Below are 14,807 nucleotides of genomic sequence, written 5' to 3'. Positions count from 1 at the left end.
TCTCTATGTATGTGTGCGTGTGTGCATGTGTGTGTGTGTACTCCCACCCAGTACCCAGATACTGAAATGTTTCAAGAGTTACAAATATTGTCTTTCCATGTAGGAATGTAAACAGTTCAACTTTAGTAAGTCCCTTATGACTTCTCTTTGCTGTTCACCTTTTCGTGGTTCTCTTCATTCTTGTGTTAGAAAGTCAAATTTTCTTTCCAGCTCTGGTCTTTTCATCAAGAAAATTTGAAAATCCTCTATTTCATTGAAAGACCATTTTTTCTCCTGAAGTATTATACTCAGTTTTGCTGGGTAGGTGATTCTTGGTTTTAGTCCTAGTTCCTTTGACTTCTGGAATATCCTATTCCATTCCCTTTGATCCCTTAATGTAGAGGGTGCTAGATCTTGTGTTATCCTGATTGTATTTCCACAATACTTGAATTGTTTCTTTCTAGCTGCTTGCAATATTTTCTCTTTCACCTGGGAATTCTGGAATTTGGCCACAGTGTTCCTAGGAGTTTCTCTTTTAGGATCTCTTTCAGGCAGTGTTCTGCGGATTCCTTGAATATTTATTTTGCCCTCTGGTTCTAGAATCTCAGGGCAGTTTTCCTTGATAATTTCATGGAAGATGATGTCTGGGCTCTTCTTTTGATCATGGTTTTCAGGTAGTCCCAGAATTTTTACATTGTCTCTCCTGATTCTATTTTCCAGGTCAGTTGTTTTTCCAATAAGATATTTCACATTATCTTCCATTTTTCGAATCTTCTTGCTATGTTCTGTGATATCTGTCTTTCTCATAAAGTCCTTAGCGTCCATCTGTACCATTCCAGTTTTGAAAGATCTATTTTCTTCAGTGAGCTTTTGAATCTCCTTTTCCATTTGGCTAATTCTGCTTTTGAAAGCATTCTTCTCCTCATTGGCTTTTTGAACCTCTTTTGCCAATTGAGTTAGGCTAGTTTTCAAGGTGTTAATTTCTTCACTATTTTTTTGGTTCTCCTTTAGCAGGGAGCTGATCTGCTTTTCATGCTTCTCTTTCATCCCTCTCATTTCTCTTCCCAGTTTTTCCTCCACCTCTCTAACTTGATTTTCAAAATTCTTTTTGAGCTCTTCCATGGCCTGAGCCCATTGGGTGGGCTGGGGCACAGAATCCTTGATTTCTGTGTCTTTGCCTGATGGTAAGCATTGTTCTTCCTCATCAGAAAGGAAGGGAGGAAGTGTCTTTTCTCTGAGAAAGTACCCTTCAATAGTTTTATTTCTTTTCCCTTTTCTGGGCATTCTCCCCAGCCAGTGGCTTGACCTCTGAATATTCTCCTCACACCCACCTCACCTCCTGATCCTCCCAGCCAGCGTTTGGGGACTGGGATTCAAATGCTACTTCCCGCCTTAGGGCTTTTGGCGGGGGCAGGGCTGCTATTCAGTGTGAGAATTAAGTTCAGATGGTCAGGTCGGGTCAGGGCCGCCTCTCAGGCACCGTTCCCTCGGGGGGTTTATGCACAGACCTTCCACAATGGATCCAGGCTCCCGCCTGCTTGGGGAGCCCCTGTCTGCAGCCGCCTCTCAGCTTCTATCTCCCAGGGGGGCCCGAGCCATGGGGACACCCCACTCCCCTCTCGACCCGCCAAAGGGACTCTCTCACTGACTCTCGTCACCTGTGGGTGGGGAGGCTTGTGTGGCCGCTGGAGATCCCGTCTCTGAAGCCTGCTCAGATCTGTACCTCTCGGAGCCGCGGCCGCCACAGGTCCGGGCTGATCTCCGCGTCTGCAGCGCGACGGACATTTTGCGAGAGGTTTGCAGGTCCCTCTGTGGGTGGAGGGACCCGCGTGGCCGCTGGAGATCCTGTCCCCATAGCCCGCTCGGATCTTTTCCTCACGGTGTTGCGGCGGCGGCAGGGCTGGGCTGGGCTCCGCATCTGCAGCACGAAGGACCCCCTGCAAGAGGTTTGCAGGTCTCTCCAGAACAGAAATCTCCCTCACTCCAATATTCCGTGGCCTCTGGGTGCAGAATTCGCCGTGAGTTACTTCCCTGTAGCCGTTCTATGGGTTGTGGGTTCGGAGCTATGTGTATGTGCGTCTTTCTACTCCGCCATCTTGGCTCCACCTCCCATGGTAAATAATCTTGAAGGCTCTGTGGGGGCAGGGGCTTGGTTAGAGAGATAAGAAGTCCCAGTTTTCATGAGGGTGGGATGTGGAATGCTAACTCAACTGGTTTGGACTGCAAGGCCAGGGCACCTGACTGATAAGGAGAAAGATCAGCTGGCACCTGAGGAAGTGAAGGGGCTAGAGAGGGAGACACCCCAGAGACAGCTGTAGGGGTGGGGCTTGAAGCCTGAGTGAATGTTGCCCCAGTGAGAGGGGCTGCATAGGAAGGCACCTCAGCAAGTCCCATGGCTTGGAACTGAGCAGGGATTGGGAACGGAAATAGGGGAGTAGGTAAGGCCAAGACCCTAACGTCCAATTCACCCCCATTGTCCTTTTGTGGGGTGGCTCTGGCTACAAGCATCTTACAATCTTTTCTGAGAATGGGATCCTGAGAGAGTTTTTCCTTTTGGAGATAATATAATTCTAACTGTAAAGGAGTATTACATTGTAAAGTCCCAAATATGGGCCACACTTCATTGTCCTTCAGGTGATACTGAGGCCAAAGTGTGTTGCAAAAGAGCATGGACTTTTTCTTTCTAAGTTCTTTAGAGAACCTAAATTTTTTCCAAATTTGTAAGAGACAACCCAAAGGCGAATTTTTTGGAATTTAAGAGGATTGACCCATTACTTGGCATGGGGCTGGAAGTCCCTCACTCTGTAAAGGAGGACATGGGAGTAAGCCTTAAGAAAAAAGAGAAGAGGACAAAAAAAAAAAGTAACTGAGTTTTCCCTGATTCCCTGTGCCAAGGAAATTCAGAGAATTGTGCACATTTGCTTTGGAGGGTATGCTCAGGTCCACTGCCTCAAACGCAGCCACTGGACCAACAACCTAAGAGCGTTCTCTAATTCCCTTGCTCCCAGGAAATTCAGAGACTTTGCCCAATACTGAGACCTGAAGCCAGGTCTGAAAATCTGCTTCCAAGGTGCTTGGAGAGTGAGAAGGGGATAGGGAGAGGGGTAGGCTTACATACCTTCCAGTCTTAGCAGAAGAATTTGAGATTAGCAGCTATTCCCAGTCAGGGAACCATAAATGATGAGGTTGCAGGGTGCTGGGGATCCTGAAATACCAGCATCCCGGGTCCTGCTAGAATGAATTCGACTCAAGCCTTCTTAAAGCCAAACAAAACAAAGTTTACTAAAGATTCACCACCTTGGGTTGGCTCTTAAGGAGCCTAAGCATTTGTAACACTTGTACTCACAAGCAGGATAGATAGAGTCCCAGTTAGACAGAGTCTGAGCTGGATTGAATCTGAGCCCATGCTTTTCTTAATTCTTGTATTTGAAAGTCAAATTTTCTATTCAGCTATTGTTGTTTCAACAGGAATGCTTGAAAATCCTTTATTTCATTGAATGACCATTTTTTTCCCCTGAAGTATCATACTCAGTTTTTCTGGTAGGTGATTCTTTGACCGATGGAATATCATATTCCAAGCCCTCCAATCCCTTAATGTAGAAGCTGCTAGATCTTGTGTTATCCTGATTGTGTTTCCACAATATTCGAATTGTTTCCTTTTGGCTGCCTGCAATATTTTCTCCTTGACCCAGGAACTCTGGAATTTTACTATACAATATTCATGGGAGTTTTCCTTTTGGGATCTCTTTTAGGAGGTGATCAGTGGATTCTTTCAATATCTGCTTTACTTTCTGGTACTAGAATATCAGGGCAGTTTTCCTTGATAATTTTTCGAAAGATGATGTCTAGGCTCTTTTTTTAATCATGGCTTTCAGGTAGTCCAATAATTTTTGAATTATCTCCACCAGATTTATTTTCCAGGTCAATGTTTTTCCAGTGAGATATTTTGCATCATCTTCTATTTTTCATTCTTTTAGTTTTGTTTTATGATTTCCTGATTTTTCATAAAATCGTTAGCTCCATTCTAATTTTTAAGTAATTATTTTCTCCAGTGAGCTTTTGGATCTCCTTTTCCATTTGGCCAATTCTGCTTTTTAAGGCATTCTTCCCCTCGTTGACTTTTGAATCTCTTTTGCCATTGGGGTTAGTCTATTTTGTTAAAGTGTTTTTTTCTTCAGCATTTTGGGGGGGGTCTCCTTTAGCAAGCAGTTGACTCATTTTACATAATTTTACTGCTCCACTCTCATTTCTCTTTCCAATTTTCCCTCTACTTCTCTTACTTGATTTTCAAAATCCTTTCTGAGCTCTTCCATGGCCTGAGATCAATTCACCTTTTTATTGGAAGTTTTGTATGTAGGAGCTTTGACTTGGTTGTCTTCTTCTGGTTGTATATTTTGATCTTCATCCTCTCCAAAGTAATATTCTGAGGTCTGTTTTTTCCCCCAATTTTTACTCATTTCCCCAGCTAATTACTTGACTTTTGAACTCTTTGTTAAGGTAGTTCTCTGCTTCCAGTGGGAGTAGGGGGTGTACTGTTTGCTGCTCATTCCCCCCACAATCTGTACATCTAGAACTCCAGTAAAAGATTCTACTGCCACTGTTGCTGCTGCTGTTACTGCTGTGGCTGCTGTAGGCTCCTTCACCACCTACCTCTCCCTGGGGCTGAAGTCAGACCAAACTTCTCTCTCACATAGGTCTGACAGGTTTTTTCCACTGACCTTCCAAATTGTCCTCTGCATTTTGGGGTCAAAAAGTCTCTAAAACACCAGAGTTGGCAATGATTCAGTCCCCCAGAGGCCTGCTTAGGCCCTGTGTGTGCCAGTGTGGCCCATGCTGGGCTGCACTCCACTACCAGCCTGGCATCATAGATGCTTCCTATTGATCCTCTAGGCTATCTGGGACAGAAGATTTGCTTCACTCTCTCATTCTGTGAGTTCTGTAGCTCCAGAATTTGTTTAGAGCAATTTTTTTACAGGTGTTTGGCTGGGTTTGGGGAGAGAGCTCTAGCAAGTCACTGCTTTTACTCTGCCATCTTGGCTCCACCCCCTTACTTTTTAAAGTCATATCATATTCAGGTCTACCTTCATCTTTCTTATGAACTACCCAATTACTTTTTTTTTTTTGCAGTTTTAAGCTTTATTAACTTCAGAATGATAAATTTGTTTTAATAACTCAATGTTTTGAAAAGTTATTTACATTTGAAAATTTTTCTTATAAAATTTAACACAATCACTGTTTTGTCCTATATATCACTGCAGTCAGTTTCTTTTTTTTTAATTAAATTTATTTATTTAACTTTTAACATTCATTTTCACAAAATTTTGGGTTACAAATTTTCTCCCCTTTTCTCCCCTCCCCCCCCAAACACCAAGCATTCCAATTGCCCCTATGACCAATCTGCTCTCTCTTCTATCATCCCTCTCTGCCCTTGTCTCCGTCTTCTCTTTTGTCCTGTAGGGCCAGATAGCTTTCTATACCCCTTTATCTGTATTTCTTATTTCCTAGTGGCAAGAACATTACTCGACAGTTGATCCTTGAGTTCCAACTTCTTTAGCTCCCTCCCTCTCCACCCCTTCCCTTTGGAAGGCAAGCAATTCAATATAGGCCAAATCTGTGTAGTTTTGCGAATGACTTCCATAATAGTAGTGTTGTATAGGACTAACTATATTTACCTCCATTCTATCCTGTTCCCCATTACCTCCATTCTCTTTTGATCCTATCCCTCCCCATGAGTGTCGACCTCGAATTGTACTCTCCTCCCCCTCCCTCCCTTCTCTCATCCCCCCCACCCTGCTCGTCCCCTTATCCCCCACTTTCCTGTATTGTGAGATAGGTTTTCATACCAAAATGAGTGTGCATTTTACTCTTTCCTTTAATGGAATGTGATGAGAGTAGACTTCATGTTTTTCTCTCACCTCCCCTCTTTAACCCTCCACTAATGAGTCTTTTGCTTGCCTCTTTTATGAGAGATAATTTGCCCCATTCAATTTCTCCCTTTCTCCTCCCAATATCTTTCTCTCTCACTGCTTGATTTCATTTTTTTTTTTAAGATATGATCCCATCCTCTTCAAATCACTCTGTGCACTCTGTCTCTATGTATGTGTGCATGTGTGCATGTGTGTGTGTGTAATCCCACCAACTACCCAGATACTGAAATGTTTCAAGAGTTACAAATATTGTCTTTCCATGTAGGAATGTAAATAGTTCAACTTTAGTAAGTCCCTTATGACTTCTCTTTGCTGTTCACCTTTTCATGGTTCTCTTCATTCTTGTGTTTGAAAGTCAAATTTTCTTTTCAGCTCTGGTCTTTTCATCAAGAATGCTTGAAAATCCTCTATTTCATTGAAAGACCAATTTTTCCCCTGAAGTATTATACTCAGTTTTGCTGGGTAGGTGATTCTTGGTTTTAGTCCTAGTTCCTTTGACTTCTGGAATATCCTATTCCATTCCCTTTGATCCCTTAATGTAGAGGGTGCTAGATCTTGTGTTATCCTGATTGTATTTCCACAATACTTGAATTGTTTCTTTCTAGCTGCTTGCAATATTTTCTCCTTGACCTGGGAACTCTGGAATTTGGCAACAATGTTCCTAGGAGTTTCTCTTTTTGGATCTCTTTCAGGCAGTGTTCTGTGGATTCCTTGAATATTTATTTTGCCCTCTGGTTCTAGAATCTCAGGGCAGTTTTCCTTGATAATTTCATGAAAGATGATGTCTGGGCTCTTCTTTTGATCATGATTTTGAGGTAGTCCCATAATTTTTAAATTGTCTCTCCTGGATCTGTTTTCCAGGTCAGTTGTTTTTCCAATGAGATATTTCACATTATCTTCCATTTTTCCATTCTTCTCGCTTTGTTCTGTGATTTCTTGCTTTCTCATACAGTCCTTAGCCTCCATCTGTGCCATTCTAATTTTGAAAGAACTATTTTCTTCAGTGAGCTTTTGAATCTCCTTTTCCATTTGGCTAATTCTGCTTTTGAAAGCATTCTTCTCCTCATTGGCTTTTTGAACCTCTTTTGCCAATTGAGTTAGGCTAGTTTTCAAGGTGTTATGTTCTTCAACATTTTTTTGGTTCTCCTTTAGCAGGGAGCTGATCTGCTGTTCATGCTTTGACTTCATGTCTCTCATTTCTCTTCCCAGCTTTTCCTCTACCTTTCTGACTTGATTTTCAAAATTCTTTTTGAGCTCTTCCATGGCCTGAGCCCATTGGATGGGCTGGGGCACAGAATCCTTGATTTCTGTGTCTTTGCCTGATGGTAAGCATTGTTCTTCCTCATCAGAAAGGAAGGGAGGAAATGCCTGTTCACCAAGAAAGTAACCTTCTATAGTCTTATTTCTTTTCCCTTTTCTGGGCATTTTCTCAGCCAGTGACTTGACCTCTGAATATTCTCCTCACACCCACCATGCCTCCTGATCCTCCCAGCCAGCGTTTGGGGTCTGAGATTCAAATGCTGCTTCCAGCCTTAGGGCTTTTGGCAGGGGCAGGGCTGCTATTCAGTGTGAGATTAAGATCAGGTGCTGAAGTCGGGGCAGCGCTGCCTCTCAGGCTCAGTTCCCTCAGGGGGTTTATGCACAGACCTTCCACAATGGATCCAGGCTCCTGCCCCCTTGGGGAGCCCCTGTCTGCAGCCACCTCTCAGCTTCTACCTCCCAGTGGGGCCTGAGTTATGGGGGCACCCCACTCCCCTCTCGACCCGCCAAAGAGACTCTCTCACTGACCCCCGTCACCTGTGGGTGGAGGGACTTGTGCGGCTGCTGGAGATCCCGTCCCTGAAGCCCGCTGGGATCTTTTCCTCTCGGTGCCACAACTGCGGCAGAGCTGCACTCAGCTCCCAGTCCCGGCGCCCAGTCTGCAGCGTGCAGGACCCCCGCGAGAGGTTTGCAGGTCTCTCCAGAACAGAAATCTCCCTCGCTCCAATGTTCCGTGGCCTCTGGGTGCAGAATTCGCCGTGAGTTACTTCCCTGTAGCCGTTCTATGGGTTGTGGGTTCGGAGCTATGTGTATGTGCGTCTTTCTACTCCGCCATCTTGTCTCCCTACCCCATTACTAATAACCATCTTAGTCATGTGTTTTGCATTTCACATACATAAAAAGCTAACAGTCTGTCCTTATTGAATCCCCTGTAATTAGTTTTTGCTCTGTACCTTATATTTCCCATGGCTTTTGTATGTCAAAACTTCTATTAAATTTAGGTGTTTGTTTTTTTAACAAGGTCTTGAAAGTCTGATAATTCATTAAATATCCATTTTTTTATTCAGGATTATGCTTAATTTTATTTGGTATGATATTTTTGACTAGAAACCTAGTTCTTGTGCCCTTTGATATATAGTGTTTCAAGTCTTTTAGTGTCATCACTGCTACATCTTGTGTGATTCTAATTGTGACACCACCATATTTAAATTGGTTTTTCTTACTGCTTTTAATATTTTATACTAGAGCTGGGAGTTTCAGAATTTGACTATAATATGCCTGGATATGTATGCAGGATATGTAGGATATCTTTCAGGTAGTGATCAGTGAATTTTTTCTATTTCTACTTTCCCTTCTTATCCTAATTCTTCAGGACAATTTTCTTTAATTATTTCTTGTATTATTGTATCAAAATTCTTTTTTATCATAGCTTTCAGATAGTCTGATTATTCGTACATTTTCTCTTCTTGATCTGTCCTCTAGATAAGTTATTTTTCTTATGAGATATTCACATTCTCTTCTATTTTTTTCATTCTTTAGATTTTGTTTTATTATTTCTTGATGTCATACAACTTCGCTGGTTTCTGCTTTCCAATTCTGATTTTCAAGGAGTTGTTTTGTTCCTTAAAATTCTGGATCTCCTTTTCTAATTGGTTGACTTTCTTTTCATAATCTGTTTTGCTTTTCTTGGATTTTTTTTTTGTTTTTCCTCATCTCTCTCATTTGATTTTAAAGTCTTTTTTTAAAAGTTCTTTTACAAATTCTTTTTGGGCAGGTAAACATTTGACATTACTCTTTGGGGTAGAAGAGGGTTTCTTTGCTTCACTATTTTCCCCTGAAGATGAACTCTGGTCTTCTCTATTCATACAGTAATTCTCTATGGTTGATTTCTTTCTCCTTTACCTATGCTTTTTTTTTTGGTAATAGCTTAATTTTTTTTCATCACCTCCAGTCCTGGTGTATGGGAAATGGTGGCTCTGGCCTCATATCCTTCTTTAGTTCTCTTCTTGGGCTTAGAACCTGAACCAAGACCTCCAGCCTCCTATAAGTGCTAACAGTCAGCTGCATCCCTGCCCCATTTCTTCTGTACTCACCAGGCATGTGCTGGCTCCTTCTCATCCTCAGCTACAAGCACAGCTGGGTCTAGCATTACTTCTCAATAGAGTTTCCCTCAATCTTCCCTGGCTCAGATGTCCACTTACCCTCTCTGTCCAGGGGGAAGGGTCAAATTTCCTGTGACTGGAGCAAAGGCAGTCTCCCAACCTAGCCAACCCCAGGGCTTGCTGCTTGTTGGTTAAGTGGTTCTTAGCCTAGAGGTGTTTACTCTTCACAGGGATGAAACCTCATCCTAGGATTTTTCTTCAAGTTTTCTCAGATTGTCGTAGAAGGACCCCTGTTCTGCTGCTACTGTAATGTATTTTTACTACTCTATGTTTGCCCACAGGGCCATTTTATCTCTTGTGTGTGGGGAAATCTTGAGAGCTTAGAATTTTCTAACTAATTCCATCATTTTCCCAGAATCCTCTCCCAAGAAATTATCTAGGAGACACTTGGGCAAAGGATATAAACAAATCATTTTGGAAAAAGAAAACAAGCTATCAACATCCACACAAAGAATTTTTTTGGAATCTCTAGTAGTGATTTAAAAATAAAATGAAAACAATGCTGAGCTTCCACCTGACGTCCTTAATAGTAGCAAAGATAATAAAAGTCAATAACATTAAGCACCAATTTGATTTTACTATGAAAACAAAGAGGCCCATTAATGCATTGCTACTCGACTTGAAAATGGTTCAACCATTTTGGAGAGTAGTATGAAATTACATTGTAAATTACATAGAAATATATTCAATTTAATATAATGGTCTCTCGACTAGGACTCTACCCTAGGGATATTATTAATGGAAGAAAAATAAAAGATCTGTTCAAAGAAAAAATTTCTATTGACACTATCTGTAACAGGGAAAAAAATGGAGGGGGCAGAGCCAAGATGGTGGAGTGAGAGCAACTACTCACCTAAGCTCTTAGACAAACTCCTTCAGATACCTCTAAAAAGAGAATCTGACCAAATTTTGGAGGTACAGAATCCAATAGGAGACAGACTTTGGCAGATTCACAGACCACAACAGACTGGAAGGTTGATGGGAAGGATCTGTTCTGCAGGGCAGTCCCTGAGCCCCAGGTTTCAGTTGCAGCTGCTCCTGAGACTCAGCCCACAGATTAAATATCTGTAAGTCACCTACTCAAACTTCTGGGAGCCAAAATGGCAGAGTGATCAGTAAATACTCTCTGCCCCTCCCCTTGCTGACCTTGAAAGAACCATAAAATATTTCCCCAGAAAACTTCTGGATTAGTGGGATCAACAGAAGAGGCAAACAGTCTCATAGCACCTGAGGGTAGGAAAATAACTAAAGAGGATTCCTCTTACTGTGGTGGAGGATTGGAGCTGTACCAGACAGCCCTATCTCAGTGAGGCCCAGAGGGATGGAGCCTCACATCAGGACCCAGGTGCCTCAGGGCTCTAGGGGAAATGAGAAGACAACAAGGCAGCTGGGATCACCAAGCACTGAGCTTGTCTTTGCTCTAGCTCAGCTAAGAAGATCTCTCATGACCAGATCACCCTTCCCCCACACTTAACAAGCTAGCCCCAGCACGAATCCAGGGAAACACAAAACAAAAAGAGAAAAAGGCACCTGCCCTTTGCTTTCTAACACCAGCAAGCTCAAGCCCAGGTCCTCCAGCTTCTAGTTGAAAGAACCAGAGGCCACAATACACAGAGTCATCATCATGAGTAAGAAGAAGCAAAGCAAGAATGAAAAGATCATAGAATCTTTTTATGGAGACAAGGACCAAAATACAAATACCAAAGAGGTCAGTATTGAGATTGTACTTCCATCTGAAACTTCAGAAGGGACTATGAATGGCTTGCATGCACAAAGAACTCTCCTGGAACAGCTGAAGAAGTAAATAGAAGAAAACGGGGCCAATGATTTTGAAAGTATGAAAAAAGAATTCTATGAAGAGAACAGCTCTTTAAAAAGGAAAATTGAACAAATGGAATAGGAAGCACAAAACCTAACTGGAAAAATTGGACAAATGGAAAAGGAAGTACAAAAACTAACTGGAGAAAATAATTCCTTAAAAGGAATAACTGGACAGATGGAAAAGAAGATGCAAAAGTTAACTGAAGAAAACAATTTGATAAAAATTAGAATTGGGCAAGTAGAAACTGATGACTCTATGAGACATCAAGAATCAGTCAATCAAAATCTAAAGAATGAAAAGATAGAAGAAAATGTAAAATATCTAATTGGAAAAAATAACTGACCTGGAAAACAGATCCAGGAGAGGAAATTTAAGAATTATTGGCCTACCAGAAAGCCATGATAAAAAAAAAAAATCTGGACAATATTTTCCAAGAAATCATCCAGGAAAACTGTCCAGAAGTGCTAGATCCAGAGGGCAAAATAGTCATGAAAAGAATCCACCAATCACCTCCTGAAAGAGATCCCAAACTAAAAACACCAAGAAATATTGTTGTCAAATTCCAGAACTATCAAGTGAAGGAGAAAAGCAATATATGCAAGGGAGATAAACTAGATGCATTTCCAGTAAGATCAGGGATGAAACAAGGATGTCCATTATCACCACTATTATTCAATATGGTACCAGAAATTTTAGCTGTAGCAATTAGACAAGACAAAAAAATTGAAGGAATTAGAACAGGCAAAGAAGAAACTAAATTATCACTCTTTGCAGATTATATAATGATATATTTAGAGAATCCCAGACATTCCAGTAAAAAACTGCTTGAAAGAATAAACAACTTTGGCAAAGTTACAAGTTACAATATAAATCCACACAAATCTTCTGCATTTCTATATATTAGTAACAAGGCCCAACAGCAAGAGATAGAAAGAGAAATCCCATTTAAAGCTAGGGTAGACATTATAAAATATTTGGAAGTTTACCTGCCAAAATAAACCCAGGGACTATATGAACACAATTACAAGATGCTTTTTGCACAAACAAATTCAGATCTAAATAAGTGGAAAAACATTCGTTGCTCGTTGGTAGACCGAGCCAATATATTAAAAATGACAACTCTACCTAAATTAATTTGCTTATTTAGTGCCATATCAATCAAATTATCAGATAATTATTTTCTAGAGCTAGAAAAAATAATATCAAAATTCATCTGGAAGAACAAAAGGTCACAAATATCAAGGGAACTAATGAAAAAAATGCTAGGGAAGGTGGCCTAGTGCTAGCAGATCTCAAATTGTATTATAAAGCAACAATTATCAAAACCACTTGACACTGGCTAAGAAACAGAAGGGTAGACAAGTGGAATATGCTAGGTACTCAAGACACAGTAGACAATGAACATAGCAATGCTACTGTTTGATAAATCCAAGGGCTCTAGCTTCTGGGATTAGAACTCATTGTTTGACAAAAATTGCTGGGAAAACTGGATAATGGTGTCATGGAAACTAGGCATAGACCAATGTCTGATACTGTACACAAGAATAAAGTCCAAATGGGTACACGATCTAGGTATAAGGATTGATACTATGGACAATTTGGTGCAGCAAGGAACAGTGTATTTATCAGATTTATGAAGAAGGGAAGAATTTTTGACTAAAGAGGAGATAGAAAGCATTATGAAGTGCAAGATGGATAATTCTGATTACATTAAACTGAAAAGTTTTGCACGACCAAACCCAATGTAACCAAGATTTGGAGGCAGAAAACTGGGAAAGAATTATTGCAGCTAGTTTTGGTGCTAAAGGCCTCATTTCTAAAATATATAGGGAACTAAGCCAAATGTACAAAAATACATATCATTCCCCAATTGATAAATGGTCAAGGGATATGAACAGGCAGTTTTGAGAGGAAGAAATTAAAGCTATCTATAGTCATATGAAAAAATGCTCTAAATCAGTATTGATTAGAGAGCTGCAAATCAAAACAACTCTGAGGTACCACATCACACCTATCAGATTGGCAAACATGACAGAAGAGGAAGATGATAAATGTTGGAGAGGTTGTGGGAGAGTTGGAACATTAATTCATTGTTAGTGGAACTGTGATCTGATCCAACCATTCTGGAGAGCTATTTGGAACTATGCCCAAAGGGCTACAAAAATGTGCATACCCTTTGACCCAGCAATATCGCTACTAGGACTGTATCCCCAAGGGATCATAAATATGGGAAAGGGTCCCACATGTATAAAACTATTTATAGCAGCACTCTTTGTGGTGTCCAAAAACTGGAAATCAAGGGGATGCCCATCAATTGGAGAATGGCTGAATAAATTATGGTATATGAATGTAATGGAATACTACTGTGCTGTAAGAAATGATGAACAAGAAGTCTTCAGAGAGGCCTGGAAAGACTTATATGATCTGATGCTGAGCAAAAGGAGCAGAACCAGGAGAACTTTGTGCACAGCAATGACCACAGTGTTCAAGAGTTTTTCTGGTAGGTTTGGAACTTCATGGCATTTCAAGAACTTAAAAAATTCCCAAAGGTCTTTTAAGACAAAATACCTTCCATATCCAGAGAAAGAACTATGAAATTCAATTGCAGAATGTAGCAGATCATTTTCTTTTATATTACATTTTGGTTTGTTACATGATTTTTCCCATTCATTTTGATTCCTCTACACTGTATGACTGTAGTGAAGTGTAGTATGACCGTGGGAGGTAGGTACTATTATTGTCCCCAATTTACAGATAAATAAACTGAGGCAGATGGAGATTAAATGACTTGTCTAAGACCACACAGCCAGAAGATTCATTCTCAGGTCTTCTTGACTCTATTCCCAGTGCTCTACCCACTGTGTCACCTAACTGTTAATTGAATGAATGAATAATTAAATTTGGAAAAACTTGTTTGAAATCATTCAGAGAGGAGAAAGTAAAACCAAAATAAATTACAACAAGTTCACTCTGGCTCTGAGGAGGCAAAAAGAGACAATGATTCCATCAACAACATAAAAATAAGTGCCCAGAAAACTGAGGCCTGAAAGGATTAGGGAACTAGAGGTGACGTGTGGAGGCTAATAAGAAGGGTGGAATAGACAACTTCCTTGCTGGCTTTCCCCACCAGTGACAAGTCAAAGTCTATGGGTCTAGTAGCCACCATCCACAGTCTGGTCTTTGTTTTCTGTTTTTTATTCTCTTTCTGGGGCTTTCTTTTTGTTCTATTTATGTATTTGAATGCTGGTGCATGTCAGAGGAAGTTTCAATAACATTAATTTTTAAAAAGAAACATTAAAATAGCTCTGTCCCTGGTCCCCTTCTATAAAATGTGTGACAAATGCTTTGAATGAATGGATGCTCTTACAATGCCTTTTGAATCATCCTCTCTTGACATCCTGCTCTGACTGCTTGATGCATCATGGCCCTAATCTGGGCTCTCTAAGGCTCAATCAGAACAAAGAAAGCCCTGACAGACCCTTCTGAATTGGAGAGACCTTGAATTGATGCCTAAAAAAGAGCAATGTGACTATTTCTAAGAGCCAAGCCATCCAAGTTTAGAAGTCCCAACATTACAAGGTCAAGCACAGGGACAAGCAATGTTTTTAGCCAGAGCAACCACATACAACTGGCTACTAGGTGATGGAAAGGTCTACA

The sequence above is a fragment of the Notamacropus eugenii genome, chromosome 1 (assembly GCF_028372415.1).
Source record: "Notamacropus eugenii isolate mMacEug1 chromosome 1, mMacEug1.pri_v2, whole genome shotgun sequence".
In the NCBI taxonomy this organism is placed as follows: Eukaryota; Metazoa; Chordata; class Mammalia; order Diprotodontia; family Macropodidae; genus Notamacropus; species Notamacropus eugenii.
This window is presented reverse-complemented; position numbering follows the sequence as displayed.